Consider the following 16,172-nt stretch of genomic DNA (forward strand, 5'->3'; position numbering starts at 1 on the left):
AACTGTCCTTTGAGATGGTGCAAGAATTTGATGATCTTGTTGCTCAGGATCGAGCTCCTTGTTGAGCTCTCCTTGTTGTATTCCTTTCTGTCTTAATAAATTTTTACCCCTCTTTTTGCAAAAAAATAATTATTAATTTATTAATTTAAAAAAATATTAATACTCACAATCATTACTTAAAATATAATAAAATTTTATTTAGAATTATTAAATAATAACTAATATTAATTTAATTAATCAAATATAATTTAATATAAATTAATTAAATTAATTAACCAACACAATATTTAATAACATTTATTAAATATAATTTACAAAACACATTAATTAAATTAATTAATAAATAAACTATATTTAATAAATTTTATTAAATAAATTTTAAAATTTAATAAAACTAAATAACAAATTTAAAAAACTATTAAAAAGTGTATTTAAAGGCTCGTCGACATGTTGATTATAGCGGTTGTCATAGCAAACCTACTACGACCGCATCAAAAAATTGTTGTGTTTGTAGCAGGTCTATTGCCTATGCAAAAAGTTGCCACACAAGAAGAAGGGGAGGTGGTAAGAAGGGGAGGTGGGGTGTGATGGCCCACCACCCACTCAAAAAATAATAATTTATTTTTATTTGCAATTAAAATAATTTCACTCCCCATTCCAATTCAAAATTTTATTTATTTATTTTTCTCTATAAAATTATCATGGTAAAAGTTCTACTGTGGTAATTTTATTAACTTGGATTTTTTTTTTAAAAAGGATTTCCCCAAAAATCTATTACGAGAAAAATGCATAATTTAAATGTATCTATATAAAACCATCAGCATTTCATTTTCAAACCCTACTCATATCAAAATATATAGATTATCAAAAATCTTTCCAACAAGGTTTGCTAATTCACAAATCATATATAGATAATCTCAACCACAAAGAATAATAAATTTACAACGATGGTTTCAACCCAATTAAAACTCTAAAAATAGATTTATCTAGACACAAAGAAGACATGAAATTGGAGAATGAAAAACTACTATGCAAATAACCCACAAGATTCTACTTGAACCTAATGTTAATACGACAACACACGGAGCATGCAAGTATTTCCCTTTCCTTTTGTTGGAGCTCAAAATTGTAAGCACAAATTTTGAGCATTGTTGAGAAATTGAGCCCTATAAACGCTTTTAAGTGCATGTGTATCTGGCTGTCAGTCTGAGGCCTAAAAGGTATTTAATGCTTCTAACACCATCCATTTAGTATGCCTACTTGTTTCATGAAGTTAAAATGCCATTCTGGGTCTTTTCGTGAAGTCTTGTTTTGAGCTAGTTTCAAATCTGCATTTTACCCTAAGTGTCAAACAGCGATAGGAGGCCTTGTTTGCATCTGAATATCTTGTACCCATAAATGTTTTGTGACTTTCCACTTTGGGAGTGTCTAGTACCCATACCTGAGAACCTATGTTTCAGATTTCAATTCGTTTTGAGTCCATTTGACTAGGTTTTGAATCCCTCAAAGTTGGTAAGTTACTGTTTTCATGCTTTTGCAATTTGCACATAATTTTGGGAAGCCTTGTTTGACGTGCTATAACTTTGACCCAGCTGACCACAATGCTAAAATTCCTTTTGTGTTGCATTATAGATATCAGAGACCTATTATGTTTCAATTTTTAGCTCTTGACGAATCTATCTTCATAGTTTTCAAACGCGATTCCAAATGCAATTTCCATCCTTTTACTGGTGTCAGCATTTGTAGATTGTTTGGTACCCCTGTTCGTGGTGTTAAAACTCTTAATCCATGATTGGTAGGACTAAATTGTCTATTCCCCTATATTGTCCACTAAAAATACTACAAGTGTGCCAGTTTTTAGAACTTGACGAATCCGTCTTCACACTTTACCAGGGTCATTCCATTCACAAAAAATGATATTTTACCGATGTCCTCTATCTTGCAGATCCAAGTAGCCAACTTTGCGCCCTCGCCAAATTTTCCTTGTGATTCATTATGAGCCCAAATTGTATAATCATACTCTCCTCATGACAATCTACCAGTTCCCCAGTTTTCATTAACTCATGTGCCCATTTGCCCAGTCTTCGGAGCTCAAACCAAATGCACTTTCCAGTTTTCTAACATATTTATCTGCAGGTGAATTTAAGTTGGCAACTTCGTAGGTCAATATCTTTTGACCCTGATGTTGTCATGCAACGAGATCTGGCAGGCCTGTTGAACATGTCAGAAAGAACAAAGATCCTGAGTTTCAGAGCTTGGTTAGTTGTTCGGGTCAATTTTTAAAGGCAGTCCAAGGAACTCTGGACAAAAATTCATAGTTTGACAGGAAGTGGTAAAATGAGTTTCAAATTGATTTTTCATTAGTCGTATTTGACATGAATCTGTATCAGGTCACCAGTGGATTAGTCTGAGGACTCAATTGTCCGAAAACAAAAAAAAATTTAGTCGGACCCACTTGGGGCCCGACTGATTCAATCAAATTGATAAGGTTGAGTGAGGGTTATCATGGAGGGAATTGGATTGACGAGTGTTTCCTTGATAAGAAAATGGCCTTATATTTATAGCAACGAATACAAAATTTGATTCAATCAAATCCCTCCACCTGAGGTCACAATTGGGTATATATTTCCAGAGTGGATCGAGATACCAAGTATTGAACATCTCAAATGAATGGATAGTAGGCAATGTGGAGGTGAGCTTCCCAATACTACTATATTTCTCCTTCTATGGCCAGAGAATGTGAAAGGGGTGGGCAATTTTGTCGTATATATTTCTTAAGGGAAGGGAAGTATACCTTTCAGTGGGAGAAAAAGATATAACATGATTGATGTTGTGGAATAAAAGCCTGTGTAATGCTCCACATTACAAATTTATGCTAGATGCAACACAGATGGTTATGAAAAGTTTGAGTTCTTTTGAATAGTCAAGATTGAGGATATAGCTAGATCGATATGCAAAGATCATTGAACTCTCTGTTTCAAGTTAGAATGCTCACTTTGTGCAAGGAACTGCCTGTAGTTAGTGATTCGGGGTCTATAGTGAGTAGTTGCCAAGCCAAACTTATGTCTGCATCTATAAGCAAGTGGCACACGCTAATATGATATAATTTGTACCAAAAGGATTTGTTGCGAGGTCAGCTCATTATCTGAATGCAAATTATGTGCAAAAACAAATTGCTTTGAATTTGAGTTATTTATGTGGTTACCATTGCATGAGCAATACAAGGAGAGAAAGGTAGGCATTAGAAAGGGCTCAAGTTAAATGAAAAGCCAATCCAAGTAAGAGCAAATAGTAGACCAGCATATGCATTAAAAGCATCAGTGTACAAATGAAAGAGAAAAATGCAATCAAAGTTGCAACATACAAGGAAGAAGCTCGCACACAACTTGAGGGAGGCGTCTTGCAGAGAAGACAGAGCAGCCTCGGCACAAAAAATGTCCAGCATCATGCTTTCAACATTAAGATACGCCCACATCGGATAAGAGGAGCATGTAAAAAGAAGCTCATGTGTCAACAAATGAGCCAAGTAGGAAGTTGAATAGAGGGAAAGCATGTGGCAAGAAAGCCTATCGTGGATAGGAGGATATCCATGAGCATGCAGCGGGGGAGTTTGATAGGAGCCGATCGATTAGATATAGCAGGTGGCTCATAAAAAAAATCTTTACACTATAGTCAAAGACCAAGCCGCAGCATGCTCAAGCAGCCTGTGTACAACAGAGAACATAGACCCTGCACCAAAATGAAAGCAGAGGCAGGGGATTAAGGGACTGATGATACAGTCCATTTGAAATCCATGCAAGGTAGAAGATTTTTGCCATGTAGAAGGAAGAGCAAGCCGCCAAATAGCAAGACCAAGTCACCCATCAAACTAGAAACTCACGCAAAATTGGAGGCGTTCATAATCTTGCAAACAAAGCAAAAGGCAAATGATATGGCTGGGTTTAATGTGGATTTTTCAAAAAATGTGAACAAGGCCAAAGAATGCAGCCTTTGTTGAACATTGATGCCAGTAGTAGCAGGGGCAGCATTGAAAAACAAGTCGTATGGCAGAAAACAAGCTAAGGTTTATCCCCATATTCTTTGTGGGAAGTTTTTTTTAGTTGTTTAAATATAAACTTACCCAAAGTTATAGTGTTTGATAAAGACACGAGCTTTTCAAAAGGAAGCCAATCTTGCGCGAGGGCCCCCATTGTCAACTTATTCATGTGGACGCCAGCTGGCACGGTATGACGTCAGTGAGAAGTAAGCATAATTTTAAACAAACCTACACCTCTGATGATGTGGCATCAAAAAAGTAGATCGCATGAGATTTTGACAAGTGTCTTGATCAGATGATGCTCGCATTCTCGCATTATTAAGTTGCGAGGTAGATAAATATTGCGAGAAATTAGGTTGTCACCACGTGGCAACGGGTCCCAGTAGGTGATGAGTTGGCAAAGATTAGGAGCAACTTGAGAGGATGTGCCAGATTGTGACACATGTCATGATCTGACAGACAGCACAATCTTGCATTATAGAGATGTGAGGGATTTAAAAAATGTGAGAAAGTGATATTGCGACATGTGGCACGAGTCTCAGTGGTATTGATGTGTCAGATGATGTAGAGGGCTCAGTGAATTAAACAGTGCCATGTGGCATTGGTCAAACAGAGAGTTGACCATGGATTGAAAAGATGAGGAAAATGTTGAAGAGTAAAAATTAAATATTTTAATCATTTTCTCAGTTTTAGTTGCATGTCAGAGTTTTAAGTTCCAAAAGGGAATTTTATTTCCTAAAGTTTTAACTTTAGAATTTTTTAAATTTTTCAAAAATTTAAAAAATCAAATATGCATATCTAAGCATTTCTAGCAGAGGAAGACATTTTCAAACAGACTTTCAGGAGGTTTCTGAGATGCAAAATAGGTGATATTATATATCGCCAGAATTGGGAGAAGATGAACTTTTCAATTTCGAAGTCAATTTTTGACAAGAAGCAATCAGTTCAAGTTACATGAGGATTTGTGTCAAATATTTTGACAAATAGGTTTTCATGATTGAGTAGAGGATATTTTTAAATCAGTTAGAGTGTGATGACGAAAACCAAATCGGATCAGATGGGTAAAGAAAGGAAAGAGGCTTTCAGTTGCAAAAAGATTGAATTCCAAGTGGATAGATGTTGGTTGTAGATTCAATCCGGGAATTCATCTTCATCCTATATTATTCTTTCTTTCTTCCATTGTAAGGGTTCAAATTTTTTGTTACTGGGAGACCATTGTTGGTTGGAAATCTTCAGTCCTTCTGTGAGACCACTTTGTTGGATCCAGATCTATGATTCCACCTTCATTCTTCAACATTTTTCTCTCATGTGAACAGCAAGTGTAAAGATAATACATATAGTTCTGAGATGTTAGGTTGTTTCATGTTTTGATTTCATGCATCTGAATGTATATTTTCAAGGAAATGAATACATGTGAGCAGTAATTTCACTAGTTTCATTCTGGTTCTTGTCTCCTGTCTTAGCAATCTGTAAGTCTTATGTGGTTTTGTAACAAAGATCTAAGACCCATTTGCATCCCTTGCAGGTTGTATGTTTGATGTATTTTTCTGTTGGACCAAAGGGCCAAGTAAATGCTTGATATGTTTAACAAGGTTACTGGTTACTTGAGAAGGATATTGTGTGAGAATGAGACCTGAATGAACACTGATGTTTGAATCACAAGGTGATTAGATAGATCTGATGTCTGGGTATACAAAATATGTCTTGATGTCACAGATGTATGTTTTGAATTCATGGAATTGCCCAATGGATTAGGCACTGATCAATTATAGGATCACTTGTTATATTGCTGCATATTTGAGAATCAGTTGAAAATCAACATCAATAATCAAACATTTTTCTCCTTTCATGTTGAAGAGCTATAATAGAATGCCCTCACTCAGCTTATGAGATTCCTAGATCTGCATCTAGCTATCGTAGGTCTGTGTTATTTCATGAGTTATCAGGAGAAATAAGGGTTTTATCTGCTTCATATTAGATTTAGTGTATGCTTTGATAACTGGTACCATATAAAGAATCTATAGGTCCACCCACCTAGGTTTTGCAGAGCTTGAAGAAGAAGAAGAGTCATGCCTTATAGTTGGCTTGGTGTCTAAATGGGCATGTTGAAAATGGGAGTTAGCTGCCCCTAGATGTGTTTTGTTCTCGTCAGGGTAATTGAAAATTGGTAATGTTTTCAAACACCAACACCTTCTAAAACCCTTCTCCAAAATTGCTCCAACAAAACCCAGATATTGCAAAAATGAGCTCTAGATCTCTAATAAAGAGTTCTCCCCTAAATTTAGGGCTTCGATTGTGCAATCATGCAAGAAGACTCATTGATTATTATCTTCTATTTTTTTTATTACATTTTAAATATTCATGCATAACCTTTTTGTCATTTAATTAAAATAGTTTTCTCTCTCTTTAATTAATTTGAGATATTTTTTGATAAAAATATTTATTAAGTAATAATATTTAGCATTTTTTTAAACATAAAATCTTAAATATATTATTATTAAATTAAATAAATATTATTATGCCCAAAAATAAACTTTAACTAAATCTTTAAATTTAATTCTTTTATTTGATTAATTATTCAATTAATTAAATATAATTAAATATCAAATTTTTCCTTATAAAATTATCATTAAATTAAATTGTTAATTATTCTTTTAATTTGATTTAATTATAATAGAAAATAATCACAAACCCACAAGACTGAAATGAAAATCCATAATAAAGTACAGAAAACTAGATCAAACTCAAGGTTATAATCACAAATTTACATCACTTAATGAATTCAGAAGGGTAAACAACTTAGGTACATGTCCTATTTTCTAGGACAATTGGCTTAAGGATAGGATTCGGACTCAAGAGTTGTCTCCTCTCTCTTACCATTGAGATAGTGTGATAGGGTACACTCATCTTGGCAATTCAAGGAAGTTTATACCCAATACCTACAATCTACATAAAATCCATGCATGTACATACACATATATTCTAAACTAAATAGACAATGGTTAGAAGTGGAACATCATGTAGATCCTAACTAGCAGATGACTACAAGTCCCTCCCTTAACCATATCAGAAACATCATACATAAAGTAAACATGTAGTTATGCCATACAGATGCAAGTATGGGATAAGTATCTATAGAAAACACATATAAATAATCCATCTATCATCATGAAATAACTGGAATTACTCTATACTATCATCATCATTGAAGAACAATCATGCATACATGAAATAACTAGTACCAAAGTAATCTCATCATATAATCAACTAAGTATGAAACAATATCCAACAATCTGGAAAATAAATATCGTTGATCATCAAACATAAACATAAAGTTGGCCTAAAAGAGTTCGGCAATAAAATAGAAGAGAAAACTAGGGGTAGGCACTACATCCACCCCACTAGACTTAGGCTTACTCCTGGAAGCCTACAAGAAATATAAAACCAAAGCACTCATTGTGTGGGTCCCATTGAACCCTTTCCCCCTATAGGAGGATGAGATTTCACTAAAAATACCTACACAAGAATTTTTTTTAAAATTCACAAGGTCAACAAGGGCATATGGCAAAATCATAAGAACATATATCTAAAATCCAACTCAATAGTTAAACAAGTTTTGTCTATTTTAGGTTTAAATATGTTTCAATTTGAAGTTCAAGTGTTTCAAGTTTGAAAATATACATATCATTATTTAAGTTTCATTTCAATTCAACTAGTTAACAACTAGTGGCATTCCAATATACCCAAAGCTCCCAATGTAGAAACTCGGGCTCTAATGCTAAATGTAACACCCTGCCAAGGAACCAAAAAGAAATTAGCCTAGAGTTTTACTAAGTTTGCCAAACTTTTTTTTTTGAAAGATAATAACTTAACAACAATAGATATAAAATAGCAGAAGCAATAACATACACATAAACACATACCATAAAATAGATTACAATTCTTAAGGGTCCCATGATGTTGAATCACTTTTAAGTTTAATAATATTAAAACCAATATGTAACACATCCACATTAAAGAATAACTACAAGTATGAATCCATTCAAATAAGATACAATTATCCCATATGTCACTTGGCAATAATCAGAATTCATAATCATCCATTGTATAGGTCACAAGGTATGAAAGGCTGAAAGAATATACATCATAAAATAGATTACATCATCTCTTAAGATCCATGAGATAAAATACAATACAATAAGTATAACCATCCATCATAGTACACAAGAATAGTATGAAAGGAAATACAGAACAAGGAATTCCAGCCATGACATTGAACTGTTGGATCTCAATGGTAAAAGTAAAAAGTGCTACCAGCCGACCTCATGGTAACCTGAAAAGGGTCCACTCCCACCATGCTAAGGAGATAGTCTCAAGTCCCAAACATGATAAAAATCCCAAAAATCAAAAGTAACATCTAGGTCAAGGAAAACCTAAAAGTAATCTAACTCAAGGTACCAAGACAAAAGTGATATTAACGAAGCAAGGTCACAACTAAGCATCTTCTCTACTCCCATCCTAGCATGTACTAGCACTAGAGGCATGGGTGAGGAAGAATATTGATTCTTGTTAATTCATTTTACTTTCATTTAATGTAATGTTATCACTTATTAAAATAACCTACAATGGGTTACCCGGGAAGCCTCTTTAGGGCTCCGGCCTCCATTGCAAGCCACTTCCCAACATGACGTACATATAACCTACCCTAAGCTTAGTAAAAATAGAAGGTCTCATATGACCATAAAATACACATCAGTTCTTAAACAAGCAACTAAAATGTCACTAATTAAAATCACGAATTTCGCCAATATGATCATCCTAGCAAGATTGATCCAACATCAAGTACACATAAACCAAATCCATGACATCACCAAAACAATAATTTGATATCACTTCAATCCTATACAAGAAACTAAGAATAAATCCAAAGATAATTGATCAAAGACTCAAAGGTTATATCAGAAGAGTCACACCATTCACTTCAGTTCTACACAAGAGAAACTGAAAGCAATAAATAAATGTCTAATTAACTTAGCATAGAGCACACATGACACATCACCATAGTTGAGTATAAAAGATTGTAACCATAATAAGTCATATCATCATCACAAAAAAAACTCCCAAGCCTCTGACAAACATCTTGATTTGGTCAAAGAACTAATTCAACCCCAAACCTAACATATAAGAAAGCATACAACACGCAGTGTAGTTTCATAGTTTTCTTTGGTTTTTAAAACATACGGTTTGAGTTAACAGTAAGGTTCAAGTTTTCATTTCGATGTAATTTTTTGACTTTACTAAAGTTTATAAATTTTTCCATTACTGTAGACACCTAAAAATCCTTTAGAAAATAAAGTATTTTTATTTTCTGAAAAAGTCCCTGATGACATCATCATTTATTAATTAATTAATTATTTTATTTATTTATTTATTTTTATGTCATTAAATCCCTTTGTCTTAATTTAAAATATTTAATTAAGGAATCCCTCCCAAAAATGTTTAAATCTTATTTAAACATTATTTTCCTTATTTATTAATTATTTAATTAATAAATTGACCAAAAATCTCAAAATAAATATTTAATTTATTTTTTGCCCAAAACTTGGCCAATTTTTTTAAGATCACTAACCTCTTCCAAAATCTTCTAATCCTTCTTTAATTTCGATTAAAGGCTAATCCCATCATTTTCCACCCCTAATCCCAACTCAAAATATTTAACTAAGGTTAAATATTAATTCTCATATTTATTAAAAATGTTTTAATAAATATCTCCTCAAACCAAACCTATGATATAAATAAACTTTATTTATCCTAACCCTAAGCCTATCCCAAAACCCCCTTCTTAGCCTAATCCACCCCATCCACCCATACTAACCAAGCTTAGCTACTAACTCACCCACCCTCATTGAATGTCATCCACTTGCATATCTCTAACATCCCTAGTCTAAATCCTAAATCACCTCTAATCCCCCCCTAACCTTGTCACATTCCCTAAGCAAGCTTAAGACTTTCCTAAACCAAGCAAAGTCAACAATCTCAACTCTCTCCAAAATATCCCAACCACCCAACTATGAATGCTCTTACAAGGCCATAAAAACTCTTACAAGCCCATTCATTGCTCTTACAAGCCATTTATGAAGGGTCTTTATGAAGATATTATCCCTTGAGCCTCCTTTGTTGACTCATCCTTGCCCTTTCCTCCATCCACTCACCCTGTGACATGTGTCACCCCCTGATTGGCTGTAAGGAAGCACAATCCATGTGCTCTCCTCTCATGCAATCCTAGCCCTCCTTAACCATTTCCCCATCCTTGCATCTTAGCCCTCAAACCCTCAAGCCCTTAGCCTATAAATTGGATCCCCTCTCAAGCCATTTCATCACAACCTTTAAGCTAAAGTTATAATGCTAGTTTGAAGAACAAAGCCATCAACCATACCCTTATAATGCTATTTTGAGAGCAAGTTTTATATCAAATCCATTCACCCAAGCCAAAATTCATCAAGAACACCATTGAAGCTAGTTTGAGAACCTTGAGCATACATCCTAAAGCCATATCCAAATTAGACTCATCTCTAAATCAAGAGAACAATCTCATTGAGAGAGCCTCTCAATGGCTCGCATTCTCATTTGAGTTTGTTTCCTCTTTGTCTCTCTTAAAGGTTATATTAGTCTTGTTAGTTAATGCTTTGTTTCTTTAAATAGATTAGTGTTTCTTGCTAACATATTAGTATATACAATTACAACTTAACCTATTTTCACTTTTAAATTTGAACATACAATTGCCACTAACTCACAGAATCAATGCCTTATTACAACTTTTAAAATAAATTAAATAGCAATTATTAAAATTATTAAATTATTATTATCAAATTATTAATACTCATAATCATTGCTTAAAATCTGATAAAAATTTATTTAAAATTGTTAAATAACAGCTAATATTAATTAAATTAATTAAATATAATTTAATATAAATTAATTAAATTAATTAACCACAACTATATTTAATAACATTTATTAAATATAATTTACAAAACACATTAATTAAATTAATTAATAAAAAAATTGTATTTAATAAATATTATTAAATAAAATTAACTAACATTTTTTTTTTAAACATAAAATAAAAACTATTAAAAAGCATATTGAAAGACCCGCCGGCCTACCGATTATGGCGGCTGTCGCAGTAGAGTACAATTGTGTCAATAGTAGGTATGTTGTGTATGTAACAAACTGCCGCACAAGAAGAAGGGAAGGAGGTAAGGAGCGGAGGTGGGGTGTGGTGGCCTCCCTTCCACTTTTAAAAAATAAATTTGCAATTAAAAAAAATTTGCCCCCCATTCCAATTCAAAAATTAATTAATTTTTTTCTCTATAAAATTATCACAGTAAAAGTTTTACCGTGGTAATTTTATTAACTCAAATATTTTTTTAACAAGGATTTCCCCAAAAATTTGACAGGAGAAAAATGCATAATTTAAACATATCTATATAAGACCATTAGAATTTCATTTTCAAATCTTACCCATATCAAAATACAAATTCTCAAAAATATTTCCAACAAGGTTTGCTAATTCACAAATCATATACATATAATCTCAACCACAAAGAACGATAAATTTACAATGAGGGTTTCAACCCATTTAGAAGTCTGAAAACAAATTTATCCAAACACGAAGAAGACAAGAAATTGGAGAATGGAAAACTACTACACAAATAATACAATGCATGGAGCACGCAAGTATTTCCCTTTCCTTCTGAAACCCTTCTCTGAAATTGCTCCTCCAAAACCTGGTTATTGCAAAAATGAGCTCTAGATCTTGGATAAAGAGTTCTCCCCTAAATTTAGGGCTTCGATTTTGCAATCACGTGAGAAGACTCGTTGATCTTTATCTTTTATTATTTTATTACATTTTAAATATTCATGCACAACCTTTTTTCCATTTAATTAAAATATCTTTATTAAATAGTTTTTTTCTCTCTTTAATTGATTCTTGAGATGTTTTTGATAAAAATATTTATTACCTTAAGTAATAATAATATTAAGTATTTATTTAAAAATAAACTCCTAAATATATTATTATTAAATTAAATAAATATTATTACGCCCAAAAATAGACTTTAACTAAATCTTTAAATTTAATTTTTTTATTTAATTAATTTCTTAATTAATTAAATATAATTAAATATCAATTTTTCTTTATAAGATTTCCATTAAATTAAATCATTAATTATTCTTTTAATTTGATTTAATTATAACATAAAATAATCACAGACCCACGAGACTAAAATGAAAACCCATAATAAAGTACAAAAAACTAGATCAAACTCAAGGTTATAATCACAAATTTATGTCACTTGACAAATCTGGAAGGGTAAACAACTCAGGTACTTGTCCTACTTTCTAGGACAATTGGCTTAAGGATAGGATTCAGACTCAAGAATTATCTCCCCTCTCTTACCATTGGGATATTGTAATAGGTTATGCTCATCCTAGCAATTCAGGGAAGTATATACCTAGTACATGTCATCTACATAAAATCTATGCATGTACATACACAAATATTCTAAACTAAACAAGCAATGGTGGGAAGTGGTGCATTGTGTAGATCCCGACTAGCAAGTGACTACAACTCCATCCCTCAACCATACCAGAAACATCATATATAAAGTAAACATACAGGTACACCATGCACATGCAAGTATGGGGTAAGTATTCATAGAAAATACATATAAATAATCCATCTAACTATCATCATGAAATAACCGAAATCACTATACACTATCATCATCATCGAAGAACAATCATGCATACATGAAATAACTAGTACCAAAGTAATCTCATCATATAATCAACTGAGTATGAAACAATATCCAACAATATGGAAAACAAATGTCGTTGATCATCAAACATAAACATAAAGCTGGCCTAAAAGAGTTTGACAATAAAATAGAAAAGCAAACTAGGGGTAGGCAATACAGACAAGTCAATTTAGAAAAAAAATTAAGATTTTTTTTCTTTCTAACCTTCAAATGGAAAATGAGATTTGTAACATCATCGGATTCACAAAAGGTAAATTCCCATGTAAATATCTAGGCATTCTCATTGATAAAGATATCTTTTCTCTAAATTTGATAATAAGGTAGAAATTTTGAAAGACAAATGGCTCTCAAATGCAATAAGAGTTACTAAGACCAAATGTGTCCTTTGTGGCTCTCTCATCCAAAGCCAAAAACTCTATTGAAAGCAAGATGAAGAACTTCTGGAAAGGAGTGTCCAGTAACAAAGAAAATAATTTTAATAATCTGGGATAAACTATGAAAACCTCTAGTTAATGGGGGTCTAGGTATAGAAAAAGATGAAATGGAAAAATTTGGCTATGGGTGCCAAACTCGCATGGAAGATGCATAAAGAATCTAATAGTAGATGGAGATGGAAAAAAATCTCTATCACAAATATTTGGACCCAAATGAAAGATTTGGTGTTTTTAAAAATCAGAACCCACCAAAGAGATATAAAGTATGGTACTTCATACTACATAGAATAGGTATCATTAATCATAAATTATCACGAAATATTGGTTCTCAAAATCATGCATTATTTTGGGATGAATCATGGGGAGGATACCCCCACTTTTAGAATCAATTTCTTCTCAAATCAGAAAGACCCTTTCTTCCCTCAAGTGGGATTATCTTAACAATTATATCAAATTCTCAAAAAGATATCCATGCCTAAAATTACATTAATTTTTTTTGGATAATACCCCATCATTCTCCCAAGAAAAAGAATCATTCCTCTCTTCCTTATCTAAAAGATATATCACCCCAAAAAGAAGTTATGATTCCCTAGTTTAGCTAAGATCCAAAACTAGATCTTACAGTGTCAAGTATGGATATTAAACTTTGGTCAATGATATAAAAAATTGGCAACATACCAACCTTCCCTTGCATCTATATTGGGATAAGTTATGTTTATGAAAAGCTAGTATGTTTACATGGATAACATTGCAAAAATTTATTATAACTTTTGAATGGTTTAAGAAATTGGATTTGAAGGCCCTTTCTCATTGTGTACTATGTAAATTTCATGATGAAACATTGGATGATATCCTCCTCATTTTCTCTTTTGCACAAAAAATTTGGTCGTTGCTCCTCAACAAACTATAATATCATAAAACAATGTCATATAACATATTAACTTTGTTCCAAAACTAGCCAAGGATGAAATATCATAATATTTTTTCCCCCTTAGGAATATTGCATGTTATATACTAATTGTGGAAAATGGAATGAAAGGAATTGAAGGATCTTGCAAGACAAAAAATGAATAAGTAGAGTCTTCTCAATAGAATGGAAGCTAGTACAAAAGAAATTGTCATAATAGACTAAAAAATGGAAAATTCTATGAGAATGCCTTCTCCATTTGGGACAACCAAATGAAACTTGAATGGTATGGTCTTATAACTCCCCCTCAATTGAGAAATAGAGGTAAGGATTCTGATCTAGCTGGAAAAAAATGTAAATGGTCCCCCCACCCCCCACCCCCCAAGTAAATTAACATAAGTTAAAAAATTATGGAGCATTCCATGGAAATCTAGAGATAGTTGGTATAGGATGCATAGTCCATAACTAGAGAAACCATGTTTGTGGAGAGGCAGTCAAATCCATTGGATCAACCACTAATGACATAGAAGAAATAGAAGCCCTAGTAGAAGGGGTTTTTTTATAGGTAAGAGGCCGAAGAGAAGATTAATTTTTATGGGTCATGATTAATTATTATTATCATTTATTAAGCTCAAGTAAACTCAAACTCAAGACCTTCTAGATAAGAGGCTCACAATTTATCATTTTTTGTAGGATATTCAAGAAAATAGCATGTAAATATTTATGTATTAATAATTTAGAAATTGAGGAAGACTCTCAGATAATCATTGATGGCATTCAACAATGCTCCACCCACAATCAACTCCTTAACTCTAGACTAGATAGAGCTTTGAATATGATAAAATACTTTGATCTCACCACATGAAAACATTTCTACATGAAAGGTAACAAGGAAGTGGATATTCTTGCTAATTTGGGAACAAACAGTTCTTTGATCAGTAAAACTATATTCATATATAAACACATAATGATATATTTAGATTTTTGTCCTTCACTCTTAGCTTAGACACATTTTCATTTAGAAATATCATTTGGACATTCAAACCTCTCACTTTAGAATCATCTTAGATTATGTTGTTCCTCTTCTCACCTTTTGTTAATCATTATCATCTACTCATTCGACTCCTTTCAATATTATACTAGTATATTGAATTATATTTATACAATTATATATATATACATATATATGTGTGTGTGTACATATATATGTGTATATATAGATACACAAACATATATATACATGTATACATGTATATGAATACATATATACATATGTATACATGTATATGAATACATATATACATATGTATACATATATCTATACATATGTATACATATATGTTGATATATATATATATATATATATTATATATATATATATATATATATATATATATATATATATATAATGAGCACGAGATTTGTGTCTTGAATCATGTCAGATGTTTATTAGTTCCCCTTATGGAACATGTTCTATTCACCTAGGGTCTCTAATGTGGGACCATCCTTGGATCGTTTGCAACCTTGCATCACGTATAAATATTTACTTTATGTTTGTTTATATTTTTTTGTCAATTAAGGTGGAAACAAGTTTTGAAGGGACCCCAAACCCCTTTACAACTTGACATCAACAATATTTTCACCTTAGCACAACAAACTAGAACAATTTCAAAGAGAGATATAACAACACAAAATAGTGAACAAAAATGATCCACACAAAACATGACCAAAAGAAGATGGAATAAAATAAAATAAAAATAGAAGGCCCAATCCTCCCTGAGGGGAAGAAAACCCTCATCCAACAAGAAACAAGGGGGAAAAAACTATAATTTACCTTTACTTCCCTTCTTCTAGGAGCATAGAAATATGTCAAAATAAGGAGAGGACTTATGTTGGTTTTCTCTAATAATTGGGATCCACCCCTCCTCCATTGTAGGAATCTCTTCTTGTTGGTCCTAAAGAACCAAATATTT

Source organism: Cupressus sempervirens, chromosome 10 (assembly GCF_028749045.1).
Source record: "Cupressus sempervirens isolate cs-2001-9-10 chromosome 10, ASM2874904v1, whole genome shotgun sequence".
Classification (NCBI taxonomy): domain Eukaryota; kingdom Viridiplantae; phylum Streptophyta; class Pinopsida; order Cupressales; family Cupressaceae; genus Cupressus; species Cupressus sempervirens.